The sequence below is a fragment of the Panicum hallii genome, chromosome 1 (assembly GCF_002211085.1).
Source record: "Panicum hallii strain FIL2 chromosome 1, PHallii_v3.1, whole genome shotgun sequence".
Classification (NCBI taxonomy): domain Eukaryota; kingdom Viridiplantae; phylum Streptophyta; class Magnoliopsida; order Poales; family Poaceae; genus Panicum; species Panicum hallii.
This window is the reverse complement of record NC_038042.1, coordinates 28,001,498-28,016,686: the sequence shown is the minus strand read 5'-3', so window position 1 is coordinate 28,016,686 and position 15,189 is coordinate 28,001,498.

Sequence of the window (15,189 nt, the reverse complement as noted above, 5' to 3'; positions counted from 1 at the left end):
AATCGAAAGAACGAGGGCGGGATGGGAGTTTATGAGAAGCGTACCCATGAGCACTTCGGCATCATCCGGAACCTCTTCCGCGGTGGTGTAGTTGAGACGGCCACGCTTAGGAGCTTGTGATGGCTTGGCTCCTTGGCGTGGGGCTTGCGGTGGAGGGTTGTTAGGTCTTGGTGCATTGGAGGTGCCGCCTTGCCTTGGAGAAGGACAATATTTGGAGATGTGGCCTGTGCCACCACAATTGTAGCACGGACCCCTTGTAGCGCCGCTTGGGTAGTTCCAAAAGGCATTGGCCGGCCTTGGGGGTTGTCCTTGAGGTGGTTGAGGATGACGTACAACCCACATCGGGCGCGGCGGTTGCGCACCCGGCGCACGAGGTGGGGGAGGTTGAGGCCCCACACGTGGGCGAGATGAGCTCCCACCCGCCGAGGTAGGAGCGGGACGCTTATGCTTGGCCTCGAGTCTCTTCATCTTGTGCTCGGCACGGATAGCAATGTTCACCAAGTCATTAAAATCATCAAACTTGGTGGTGGATAGCTTGTCTTGTAGCTCTTCCGAGAGGCCGTCATAGAACCTTTCCCGCTTCTTAGCATCGGAGGACACTTCATCGGGTGCATATTGAGATAGAGTGTTGAAGGCATTGACATAAGCCATTACATCCCGATGGCCTTGGGTGAGGTTGAGGAATTCCTTCTTCTTGATGCCCATGATACCCTTGGGAATATGGAAGGAGCGAAAAGCCGTCCGGAATTCTTCCCATGTGAAACGGTGATTGGCGGGTTGAGAAGCCTTCCAATTCCGCCACCAAGCCCCCAGGGCATCATGGAGTTGGTGAGCGGCGAATAAGACCATATCATGCTCATCACATTGGATGAGATTGAGCTTCTCTTCAATGACATGAAGCCAAAAATCCGCGTCAAGAGGATCCTTGGAGCCACGGCAGATAGGTGGGTTGGTGCGGAAGAAATCCCCAAACTTGTTCACTTGCGGCTCCTCCCTAGGAGCTTGAATTCCAATGTTGCCCAAGTTGCCGATATGATTGACCAATTGCCCAAGTAGTTGAGTTTGTTGGGCAAGCACATCTGCGAAAGTGGGGTGGACGGGAGGTTCGGGAAGGTTGTTGTTGTTGTTGTTGTTATTATTCCCACCCGAACTGTTCCCGCGGTTCGCGCTGGTTCCCGAACGCAAATTCATCCTAGCAAGAGTTTAAGATAAGTTAGCGACCAAGGAGATAAGTAATAATCTTAAGGAGAACGATGGAATGATAAGGCGTAGATAATGATTTGACTCAAGATTAGAACTCAAACGATTAACTTATCAAAGGAAGTATATATAATTGTGACGATTGCCAAAGATTTGAACATCACCATTCAAGGTCGCTAGGGCAGATTTAGAGAGCAAGATAGACGGAAAATGGTCACCCACATGCTTTATAATTGTTATATGCGTATGCGTGCATGTATGCAACATATGAGTGCAATATGTCATCACCTCACATCGTTTCCACATGATAATATAGGGCTCATAATTAACTCTTAAGGAAGCACACATGAAAAGTACACAAATAACTCGTATAAATAATCTACTAATAACACATCAAGGCATAACCATAATCATGAGACCAACTTGACTTTAGTTCACAAGCATCCAATAGAGTTTAACCAACACAAAATGAGCGCGTCTTAATGTCCTAGCGCTTAATTCCGCCTTACAACCGCATTACCCGAAGTGCCACGTCCCTCCTACTAGCACTTGGACTAATGGGCGACTTTCCCTCTCACTAGACGATAAGCAAATCATGGGTCAAAAGGCTCCGGGAACCCCAAAAGATTTGCGCGGGTGGCGGGCACCATGTGGAACCGACGCACGGGCAACCCCATCGAAATGGGATTTTATGTTCCCCGCGTCTCGGCCCAAGTACCCACCACATGCTGAAAGCGGTGAGACGGAGGCGCTTCCTCATGCGGCGTGTTCCGCTTCCAATCATCCATGATCTTCCTTGGCAACTTCTTCGACCGAAGAGAAGGCTCCACTTGGTATTGGAGGCGGACGAGACGACTCCTTGTCTCCTCCAACTCCCATACCAAACTCCGGTGCGCCATCTCGTAGGCGGAAATGGTGTCCGCCATGCACGTCTCCAAGGTGTACCGCCCCATCGGAGGTGAGACAACATGAGCAATGGGATCCTCAGGTCCCCGCACCGGAAGGTAGGTGAACGGAGTCTCCCAAAGCTCACGGTGCTCGTAGCGAAGACGGGCGATGGCTTCACGTGCCACCTCTTGAATGGCCATCTGCATAGAGGTACCACAGGCGCGGAAGTTGTACTTCACGGCTCCCACCACCCACCTTGGCTCAAGGTGGAGGCTCGCCATGTAGTCCACCAAACCAACACCATAGCCGCGAGCATAAACCTCATACTCGGGCTGGAAAAAGTAGTGCGAGCTCCTCAACATCTCGTTGAGGATCGCCGGGAACCCAATCGTCTCCTGAGCGCGAGTCGCCATGATCATCGTGGCCATCTATCCAATAAGACATGAGAGATTAAGCATATTTAATTGACAGGTGAAGCATTAGAGAGAATAATAGCTCTAAGACAAAGGGAGGAAGTTAGCAATCAATCCTTAAGTTCAAATTTTACAAGAAATAAATATTAATGCAAGTACTCAATTTTATTTCGCTCTCAACCCCCTTTAAGCAAACTCTTAAGTTCACTTCATGGAACCTTGGCTCTGATACCCGCTGTGAGAACCGCCCAATTTAATATCATTTTAAGCGAAACCATCGGTCCTTATCATGAAGATGAGAGTTAACTCGCGCTCGCACCAATGGCGCGCCATGGGTTGACCCACATCTAAATTCCCAAGAACCAACTTAACTTTTCACCGAAAATAATATTAAACCCGGTAGTCCCGGTATGTGCTCCAACATATGCCCAAGATCACGCATATGCACATACCGTCACAAGCTCATACATCACCATTGATCCACAAAGAGCAAATTTTAATACAAAGTTAAGCCATTAACCATTACAACAATGACATAAGGGAAGGTTCCAAATCTGAAATTTAAGGTTCAATAAAGGATACAAGCCTCAGGCTCACAATAACATAGAAGAGATAAAACCATAAAGCTTAATGTTTATCATGATAACCCCAAGTACGATACTCAGCGGAAAATATAACGATAGATAATATTAATGGCGTCTTGCTCAAGGACACCATTGACCATATTGGCCTATTCCTCGCCCACGCCGGGTTCGGCGGGGTAGAAATGGCCAAACACCACTTCCGCTCACCTGCAACTTAGAATAACAAAGCAACATGAGTACAAAGGTACTCGCAAGACTTACGCGAATAAATAGATCAAGGAAAATGCATATGAAGGCTCACAAAAAGGCTTTAGGGTTAAGTAAATTAAATAAGGATGAGCTCCCTAACTCCACCATCTAGCCTCCTAGCATTTTAATTAGCTTGCCCAACCCACCTCAAATTTTAGTTAATTAGATAACTCAAATCCTAAGCATCAACAAGAGGGAACGTAACATGCAACTAACCATTCGACCAAAACTTCTACGAAGATTTCGTAGGATAAAGAGCTTGCTCATAACCGAGAGCGCGGCAATTCGAATTGATTCATTAACCTTGCAAGGGTGTACAACTTTACCCACACGACACAAGGACCATGCGACTCACCCAACCGATCAAGTGGGGTGAGGGGGTACTCGCATCAACCTTTCCCGACAAGTTGTAACCGTTGAACATCACGCCTAGCTTGCGCAGAGAGTTACCTAGGTCCACCGGGGACACCCCTAAGCCTCTCTACAAAGCCCTACGGCCACCCATCTAGGACCATGCATCAACGATTAGAACTAGAGGGTAATCGGTTTATCCACCCCATGAATGGATATGTGGTAGTACGATAAGTGCTCAATTTCCAAGGTCATCCACGGACGGTCCTTAATCGGTTCAAGCGGACTACATCTCCGAGACTCCTTTCTCTAGGCCCTACCTTCCGCTCAAACCTCAAAACCACACTTCAAACTAGACCGATCCAAACAAACAACCCGACACCGGACAACATGTTTAAGATAAAAAAAATGTGGGTGAAACAAGTGATCCTATTCCAATTTTCCCTACAAGATATCTACCAACTCTAGGCACGACTAAGCATTTAGTTAATTGGGTTGCAACTAGCTACGTGTGCCAAGGGATCATGCTTAGCTGCTTGCCTTGGTTCTCTTCTTGCTCAACAACACACTCGGCTCCCGGCGCGGTCTCAACGAACTCGGTGGGCTCAACGGGTGCGTCCTCCGGCGTCTCGGTCACTAAAATGCATGAATGAGATGTGTGCATTAGAATGATTCTAATGATATGCAAAGAGTTGGTATGATATGAAATGGAAATGAAGTACCACAAGGAGGCACGCAAGCAAAATACACGAAGCTCGAGCAATAATTCAAAATCTAAGCCCGAAGGCGAACTTGCTCACACAACATATAGCAAGAATAAATCATGGTTTTATTTCTGCACACAGGGGATCTCAAGAGGAAATCATGAGAGTTGAAATTGCATCCAAAACATATTTGTGGAATTACTTATGATATTTATAAATTTCAGCCGCTAAACTCAAGTTAAATCTTAAAAGATACCCAAAGCATCTCTATAAATTCTCAAAGAACTATGGGAGACATAGGACATGATAACAAAAGTAATAGAAGTGGTTTTATCATTTTATCAACTTTCTATCAAAAGTTATTCATTTTACAAGTTTGCAGGCAGCAAAATAAAAAATGCATTAAAACCCTATCAAACAGCCTAGGAACATTTACACAAGCTGCACCATGAGATAAAGCATTTCATCAGAAATTTAACAAGATTTAGCTTAGCATTTCTAAAGCATCACACAACAAGATTAACAATTAACTTGGTTTAGCAAGAATAAACTATAACTCAAGGTACAGGACTCTAACATGCATAAAATTAATTTATCTAAGTAGATCTATTATAGAGGAGTCAAACAAAACAAATCTCATAATTTTTGGAGATCTACAACAATTTCTATGCAATAAGAATCAGCATGAAATGATAAAGCGAAACGGCGGCAAGCGCTCGATCCACCCAGGCCGGCACCCAACAGGCGCCGACAGGTGGGCCCAGGCGGCCGGGCGCGTGGCCCAGGCGAAGTCAAGGCCAGCCGTGGCCTTGACTCGCCACGGGCGCGGCCAGCGCACGCCCGCGGCGCGACCCGCGCGCGAACGCGCGCGCGCGCGGCACGACGCGGCGGCGGCCAGCGAACGGAGGAGCGGCAGGGGGAGCGAACGGGGGCGGGGCGCACGCGCGCCAGCCGCGCGGCACGGCAAGGGTGCCCGGCCGCGGCACGGGCAAGCGGGACGGGGCGGCGGGCGGCGGTGCAGTGGAGAGCGGCGGCGGCAAGAGGGGGCGAGCGTCGGGGAGGAGCTGCGGACGGAGGGAGAGGCGGCGGGCGGCTGGAATCAAACAAGGAGGAAGAGGAGGTGGTGTAGGCGCGGGCAATCGGAGCGGGGCTTACCGGCGGCGGTGGATTGCGGCGGCGGAAGGGGAGGCGGCAGCGGGAGGAAGAGGGAGAGTTGGGGGTGTTAGGGTTCGGGCCGGGGGAGGAGAATGGGCGCGGTTTGAAGCGGGGAGGGGAAGAGAGAGCGGCGGGAGCGCGGGAAACGGGCGGCGGCCACGCTGGACGAGCTAGCGGCCGCCGGCGTGCCGCGCCGCGCGGGTGCCCAACGGGCGGGCGCCGAGGCGCGGGAGGCGTGGAGGGGGAGGCTGACGCGCGGGCCCGCGCGCGCAGAAGAGAGAGGGGAGGCAGACAGGTGGGGCCAGGAGGAGGGGAGAAAAAGAAAGGCACGGTTCAACTTGCAAAATCAAATACATGCATTTCCCGGGCTCCAAAAATCACCAAATTTTTACTTAAGCAAGATCATACTACCACGAATATAATGCAACAACAAACACTCAAAAATACGTCGAAAATGCCCACAATAATTTATCCAAAACTGCACATTTCAAACTTTCCAAGAATTTTATGGCTTGGCAGAGACATCCAAAAATTGAGGACAAATATCTAAAAATCATCATTTGAAATCTAGTATTTGAATAAAATCTTTGGGGGCACAGCTACATAGCAGAATTTGAACTTGCTTCACAACTTACACATAAATCTCACAAGAAAATGGATGCTTATGATGTAATTAAGTGCATATGATGCTCCTTGATGATTGGATGATGCTCATGATGATGTTTTAAATTTTTAACCATGTGGTTTTAATTTTTGGGTCGTGACAAAGTTCCAAAGAGAAAAGAATATCAAGGATGCTAGCTTTACTTTCTAATTCCAAAGATGCAATTGTTTGAGACAGCAATTCCATGATCAGAATCAACAATGGAATAATTTTTCCACTTCAATGTCGTTTCCGTTACACATGGATCCTTCCTACCTATGCCATGGAAACCATGCTATAGTGTGCCTTATTTCTATTCACCATGGTCTATGGTTGCCATTTTTTCCTCGATATATTTTATCCAGATTATATTACTTATAGAGAGACGGTAATTAATAGATCGTCACCTTCAAATAATGACTGTTTCAGTCAGGAAATCGGTCTATGCAGAAAAGGAAGCACAAGGTGGTCAAGCAAGTATATCGTGTCAAAAAAGATAGTAGATTGAGCAAAAATTCAGATTTGACGCTAGATGAAGAAAAGACGACCATTGAGAAATCATCGGCTAGTTCTACTGATCAAGTTGTCCCTACTGGTAAACATGGTTCAAATAACATAGCTGAACAATGGTTGAGTTTGGCTGGGGGGCAAAATAATATCAAAATAGCCAGTTTTGAGAAAACCGGAACACCCAGTTTTAAAACCAGACCTTCCGGTTTTACCAAAGATTTAGGTAAAACTGTAAATTTTATGTCTAAGCATAAGGTTGTGAAGAATATGCCAAGCTTTGAAAAACTATTGTTTTAAGTAACTAAAAATATCCGTGCAAAAACAAAACAATTGGCTCGAAAGGAATCAATGGAGGAATTCTTCATTGCCAAGAATAAAGAGAAATCAACATCATTGACGGTCATCTCATTGGTCTTCAACATTTATTTTATCAATTAATATGCTATGGAGAACACATTCAGCTATGCTTTACCAAAATCTTATTAATTGATATATGTGTTTTTGAGGTAACAGGATTACAAGATTATCAATGTAATCCTGTTACCTCAAAAACACATTAATGTAATCCATGGTTTTGGTACAAATCGTGGTTGTTGTCTTATGATTATCAATATCGTTGTTATGCTTTACCAAAAAGCCATGACTTATCTGATCGGCCATTATGGCAACATCAAAGTTCCTATTATTTAATATGCTTACATGTTGATAAGCCCAAACATATTGCCATGTGTTGTCATAGTTGATAGTTTTCCTATTTCGGCTACATTAATGTATTCATACAAACAATATATCATATATATCTATGATGTGTTGTTTACCATAATCCTTATATAATTTTACTTCAAAAGAATATTTTTTTTGGTAAGCTTTCAAAAAAAATAGGGGGTATATATTGACAACCAAAATTGGCACGGTTGGACCAACTAGAGCTTCCGAATTTCTAGAACCGAAACTTCCGGTTTTAGGGAAGTCTCCGATCCTAAATTGAACTTCACCATTCTATAGCTATGGTCATGGCGATTGTCAAACCTGCGGCCACGGGACTGCGCATATGGCATGGAATAGTTTAGGATAAGGGATGGAGTATGTCCCATACCTTATATTTGTTGTAAGCTACTCGAACACGAGTAGGACTAGTCAGAATAAAAGGAAACTACCCGAGTAGCACTCGGGTTGGACTCCTAAGCTCATATCTGGCTAGGATATCTGTAACCCAATTACCCAGACTATATAAGGACGGACAGGGACTCCCTTGACTATCCCCCAGACTATCTAAAGCAGTACAAACCACCACACGGGACCAGGGGCGAATCTAGGGCCCGTGCTGGGCGTACTGCAGCCCGGGTCCAGCTTGTAGTGTCTACTACCTCTATAGAGCAAGTCAGTGGTCATCTCAAGAAAGGAGGGCCGAATAGGCCAGCATCAGCCCAATTCCCAAGAGACAGTCCGGGGAGCAACCTATTTCTGGCTCCACCCCTGCACGGGACGAAAGGTATTATGCACCTATCGGCTCGAACTTTTCTAAGTCTTTGTGTTCCTTGCACCTTCGAGTTCCTGATCTCAGCAACACCCCACCTACAACTTACCACCTCAGGGGTATCTCTCGGTGAGTTTGGCGGTAAAACATCGACAGCTGGCGTGCTAGGTAGGGGTGTTCATCGAAGATCTGCTGGTGAGCTCGATGGCATCATTTCAACATCATCATCACTCTAGAAGAAGGCGCGGCTTTCATCTTTGGCTCCTGGGTCTGCATCGCCAATGGCTCTAGTGGCTTTGGCAGCCACCTCGCCAACCCTAGGGAGTCGGAGGCATCAATGCCAACATCCAACCGCGACATCGACGAACTCATCGACAATCTCGGCAAAAATCCAAATTTCTGATCTAACCAGAAATCGCGAGAGCGAATCCGGATCCAACTCAGCTCCTACTCGTGACGGGTTTGAACTCGAGTCTCCGTTCGGACTTCACATCACAGCCACCATTTATCGAGAGGCGCTACAGTTTGAGTCCCTATCCATATTGGAAACGGAATTGGATGATCAATTTCAACTTGAACTCCGACTACAACTCGCGCTGCAATATCAACATGCCACAACTACTTCTACTTCACGAGGACGCTCGGCGACTCGCCAATGACTACTTCGACTACTTGTCACGACTAAAAAATTAGTTAGGAACGGGCCTCACACTATCAATAACTAGTCGGAATCGACTTTGACTGGTCAGGCTTCATCAACAGTCGCGGCTCCATCAACGAGCGCTACGGCTTCGTCAGCAATTGCCAACAAATCAAGCTAATTCACTTATACCTTTCGCGACTTGTTTTCAACAAGATCGGCTACTTATCCGTGTACGCCTCTCGATGGGCATGAAACCCTCCAGAGCTACACTTCACCACCTACTTTTTGCGCAACACGCATTCTCTTTGTTGCAATGCCGATCTGTTATTTCTGCATTTGTTATCTTCTCTTAACGGTCACTAATCTACTTGGTGGCACAAGCCTTAATCCGTGAAACCTCGGTTCTTCTGTCACGCCTAATGCCTCTACGCGTACACGAGACAAAGGTCTCATACACGCTATGAGCAATGGCTAAAACAGGACCAGGTGCTTAAAGTAGCAAGCGGACTAGTCGGGAGATTTACAAGGCCTAAACAAGAGCTCAACACAACAAGTTTATTTTTACACCGAATAAATTTCGGTATCTTCGCATTATGCTACATAATGTATGCATTGTCTTTTTTTCTAATCGAGCTTCGGCAACAACTCTTCAGTTAGCTCGGCACATTTCTAATGGCTCCGCTAACTCATAGGTGTGGGGGCTAGGTGCCAATAACTACTCGATATGTATGGCTCACCTGGCTCATAAGCTCGGGGGCTGGACGCTGCAAAACTACTCGGAAGACTCGCAAAAGAACCCAATTGAAGAGGCTTTTGAGGATTCATCTTGGGAAGATTATTGTTTAACTATTATTTTAGAGAATTTTTTATTTTGAAATAACGGGCTTTTCAAATTTTTAACCCAGAGGTCTTATCTAGCCACTAAATCAGAGATAAGGTTTGTTTTGAGCGGTAATCTAGGATTTCTTTGGGGAAGTTATTTTTCTAACCATTTTTTAGGGATATCATCCTAAAAAAGGATTTTCAAATTTCTGAACCAATTTGTCTATTTTAACCATCCATTCAAATTCTTAACTTATTCTACAATTCATGCCCCGACCTTTTGGATCCTTTTTTTCAAACCTCGGGATTTGGATTCAAGGCTCGGGGGCTCCAGGACACGTGTCAACAATGGCTTATTTTTCAAATTCATTTGGAAGATAACGAATAGAAGATTCAACACTAATTTGACCCTCAGCCTGATTCTTTGATTCAACCTAAGGCTCGGGGGCTACTCTATATGGAATGCGATTTTCATCACACCCCATATAAAAGAAGACTTAAGACTACTCGGGGCATGATTACCTCACAGCCTCAAGACAGCTAAGGAAGTACTCGGAAGACACCTTCAAGATGGAGTTTCAGAAGAACTCAAAGACACCTTCGAAAGTATTCGAAAGCCTGCAGTACTCAGCTATGAAGAGCTCGGGAGCTTGTCAGATCCGAAGCCATGGGACTGCGCATATGCATGGAATATTCTACGATAAGAGATGAGTCATATCTTATACCTTATATCTGTTGTAAGCTATTCGAATATGAGTAGGACTAGTTAGAACAGAAGGAAACTATCTGAGTACCACTCGAGTAGGACTCTTAAGCTCGTACCTGGCTAGTATATCTGTAACCCTATCCCCCTAGACTATATAAGAGCGGGTAGGGACCTCCTTAAAATAATCCACATCTAAGGCAATACAAACCACCACACAGGAAGTAGGGTACTATGCACCTCGCGGCACGAACCTGTCTAAGCCTTTGTATTCCTTGCACGTTCAAGTTCCTGATCTTGAAGACACCTCACCTACAACTTACCACCTTAGGGGTATCCCTCGGTGTGATTGATGGTAAAACACCGATATCGATTAAATGCACATGTAGATCGTCGTGCATTTAGATCGTCTAATTTGAACTTGGGATGAGGAAGTTAAGGTTATTTTAGACATCCACATCGGGGAAATCGGAGGTCTAGTTTTGAATTCTAGAAGTTCTAGTTTTTATTAGGAAAATTTGATTTGAGTCGTTTTAACTGTATTTCATGATGTACATGGACTCCTCACGGGGCAAGACTTCTCCACCCTATAAATATAAAAGGCCACGACTAATTGAGTGAATTTGATCGATCGATCAACATATCTTTTTATCTTTTATCTCTTTCTTTGCCCTAATCTCTTCCAACCCCATCTTCTATTCTTCTCTCATCTCCATGACTGCCTAGGGCACACCACTATGCACATGTAGCGATGGAATCCCTCCTAGGCGAGCGTTCGATGGATCTAACAATGGACCTAGTCTATCAAATCCGGATATTCCAGTATCTAAAATCGGAAGTTCTGGTTTCCACAGCGACGTGGCAAGGAGTATTGTGCAGGTGCATGTTACGTGCTCAAGTATTTACGCAACACGTTTTCACATCAACACACATAAATAGTAAAAATATTATTAAACTTTATGTATCATCCCATCTAGCATGGGTTCATCATGTGGTCGTCCTGGCCTCAAAGCAACCAGGATCTCTGTTAAATCTGTATGTTTAAGCCTATCGTTTTCCATATTTCAGAATAAACTTCACATATTGAGACAACAACCACTGTCTAGCAAACCATATACTCTATGGAAGTGCATGAAACCGAGACTATGTTGTGTATTGTAGTTCGCTACATCATTGTTGTGCCACCAGGCTCAATTTGGATATGGTCCAGCAGTGGTCCATGAGTATTGCATGCCTATGTTTAGTACCATCTTGCTAGTTTAGCAAGGGTGGAGCCAACTTATAAGCATTTATCCTTCAACCATAGCACCTATGGGCTGACCCTTTTACACGAAGCGAGAACGAAAGTATAAGGGTGCTATGTGTATACTGGCCCACCCCTCGGTAGGGCTGGGCAGTGTGACTTTGGAAGATGGGGTGTGACAAATGGTATCAAAGCCGACTCTCATGATTGCGCGTAGGGGTCAGTGTGCGGACATATAACACATGGCATGTGTGAGCCCGGGTGGAACACACGGTATGGCATATGGCGTCGGTACTGCATGTGCAGTCGTGCGCAAAGAGGAGATGTTCCTGCATAGGGGTCAGTGTATGGTTGTGGAGTTGAACCCATGAGGACCTCGGGTCCTTTTATGGGAGTGTATGTGATATCTAGTCCAATTTGGATGTATCCCAATAGTGTTGCATGCACGTGTTTAGTACTAACTTGCTAGTTGAGAAGGGTGGAGCCAACTTATTAGTCTTTGTCCTTTAGTTATAGCATCTTCAAGTTGACCATTTTATACGGAGCGAGGATTAAAATGTAAGCAGTGTGCTATGTGTATGTGGGACTGTCCCTCGGAAGGGCTACGCAGTGTGACTATGGAGCACGGGATGTGACAACCGTATACGATGTCATATTGTTTTTGTTTATTATTTTCTTTTTTATAAAGAGAAATTATTAATCTTAGATAATTATATCGAGGTGATGCAATCATATTAATATCCAATCCTATCTCTGCATAGTTAGGATATACACGTAGCCTACGAAATTTAAAGAAAACAGAAGAAGGACATGACAACATTTATGTCGCAGCAAACTATAGTAGACTACTTAATCTTCAGTTTCGTACACCACCATAGCAACGACTATGAGAAATGCTTCCAACGAGGAAACGGCACGCGTGTGCATCATCGTTGCCATGGTTTAACCAGTGAAGGCTAGTAGACTATAAGTCTTCACCCTAAAGAGCCACTTTTCAAACTCCAAAAAATACCTCAACAAGACCATTGCTACCTACAACCAGAGATCTAGGGATTTCTCTCCAGAGTCAAGGAACCGATACCCAACAGGTAGTGACACATCAATATCCCTCGATGTTCCTTCCCTCTTCTTTCTTAGCTTTTGCCACCATACCATCCATTCTTGGCCAACTACGATCAACCACACTATTTCCATAGCTTGAAACCATGTTTAGACATGTCACCCACGACGACCTTGTCGCTAAGTAACCAATAGGTACACAAAGTCCACAAAATCATTTCGAAGACGGGATGTGTCACCCGATTAAGCAATGCGATGAGTTGATGCCAAGGTGACTTCGGTCTTTGGGCTATATTGAAGATATTGGATGAAGATGTCACCGCGAAAAGTAACTACACGGCTACCGGCATCATGTCATGAGCTGTCCGTCCAACAATGACCGAATCCAACCTCCATATATACAGTGACGGAGCTAGAAAAATATTATAGGTGGGGCGATTTTGATTGAGAGACTAAACTAAATGTAAAAATACACCTATTCACACCGTATTACCACGTTCACTCATTGCAATCTCATAAATTTGAAGCGAGGTTTTAGAATGTTACCTCAAATTTGAAGAATAAATTTATAGTTCTTGCGCCAATGCGCTACACAAAAATTTATAGTAATAATAAAGTGATTATATGCCTCAAATGACAATAAATGTTAGATGAATATTCATACCACTAGGCACTAGCAAAGCACTAAGAAACTCCAAATCATCTAGGGCCCTATGAAAAGTTTACTCTTCGACTTTTTATGATTTAAATCTCCTGGTGGCGCCTGGGCCTCGGCCTCGGTCGGCTCCCGCCAGAGCTGCTGGACGCCCACTGCCGCACCCCCAGGCGTGCAGCCGGGCACTCGCGCCGCCGCCGCTAGGGCTGCTGGCTGCTGCGACACTAAAATGAAGAGTATTCGGCTTTATTTGGCCTTTGGATTGCTATTTCGTGCTGGGCTGTGCGGGCTCCTGGCCACAAATTAGACCCAGCTACAACTCTACCTTCTTTTTGCTCGTTTCATCTCCATCTCGCAGCTGCAGGCAGCCATGGAGGCTTGACGGAGGGCGGCGAAGGGTAGAGATGGACGGAAAATTATGTGGGGGTCTTGGGACGAGCCTGCAGTAGCTGGGGCGGCCGCCCCACCCCACTGATCTTATTGGCAATAAGTTAGCAGCATGGAATGATTTAGTTCCGCATATCGCTAACGTTGTGCTGAGGCAAGAACAAGATGAATTTTACTGAATTTTACTGGAATCTCCATCCTTCTGGACAGATCTCGTGAGATCTCATTATTTAGCCATGATTTATGCTGATGTCCCCAACTTAAATAAACGTCTATGGAAATTAAAAGCTCCCCTAAAAGTTAAGATTTTCCTTTGGTATCTACGGAGGGGTGTGGTGTTGGCAAAAGATAATCTAATTAAGCGTAACTGAAAAGGTGATAAGAAGTGTTGCTTTTGCTCTAGTGACGAGATGATTCAACATTTTTTTTATTGTCTTTTCGCACGTGCACTATGGTCTATCACACATGTGGCTTAAGTCTTCCGCAACCTCGTAGTATATCACATATATTTAGTAACTGGCTATGGGGTATAAGCAAAGAAATGAAATTTTTAGTCCTGCTAGGAGCGGCTACTACTTGTTGGTCGTTATGGCTTTGCAGGAATGATTTTATTTTTAAAGAAAATTTAACCCTTCTCCTTTGCAGGTTTTCTTCTCGGTGATCCATTGGCTCCATTCATGGACTATAAAACCAGCTTTACAAGACTTTATTGCAGTGGCGTCGCAACAGTTGGCTCAGATGGTTAAGGAATTTTTTACCCAGGCACATAGGCGGCGGCCTAGTCTAAGGATTGACAGTTATTAGCATCTCTGTTTATCATTTTTTTTGTTTGTTGCTTTCTTTACAGATTGTATGCTCGTTCGGAAATATTCAAGAATTTTGTATCAACTAGATGTAAAAGCTTTGAATTAAATAAAATTTCCCTTGTCGAAATAGAAAAATCATATAGTTATCTATTGGATATGGCAGCACCAGGCACCAGCCACACATAGGTATAGATATCCCATACCACCTGTTGCAGCTCTCATGTTGCGAGCCGCGCCTCCACCACTAGAGGCTTTAAACGAAGGAGAAGAGAGAAATGGCCCGCCACCGTCCTTGCTACCATACGGATTTCCGGCAGTGAGCTTGGTGGGGGCGAGATAGAAGGGTGGACGATGGAAGTTTGGCGGTCCTACTCTTAGAATTTTTTATTATCCGATATCAGTAAAGATTCTTTATTACTAGGAGAATAATAGTATGCGTCCTCTATCAAGGGTGTACTGTGTAGTGTGGACGGCATGTATGGATCCTTCACTCTCTGGTGGGCCACGAGCAGGGCCAGTGGCCCAGTCACCAAAACTACGCAAAACGAGCGACAGGATTAAGGAAAAGAAATTGTTCTTGGTTTCTTTTGGACATTGAATGCATGACATGTTCAACAATTAAATTGGAATCAGTAGCCTTCACTGATTACGAAGTTGATGGAATTAAATATTTGGTGGCAACTTACTACAAACAGTG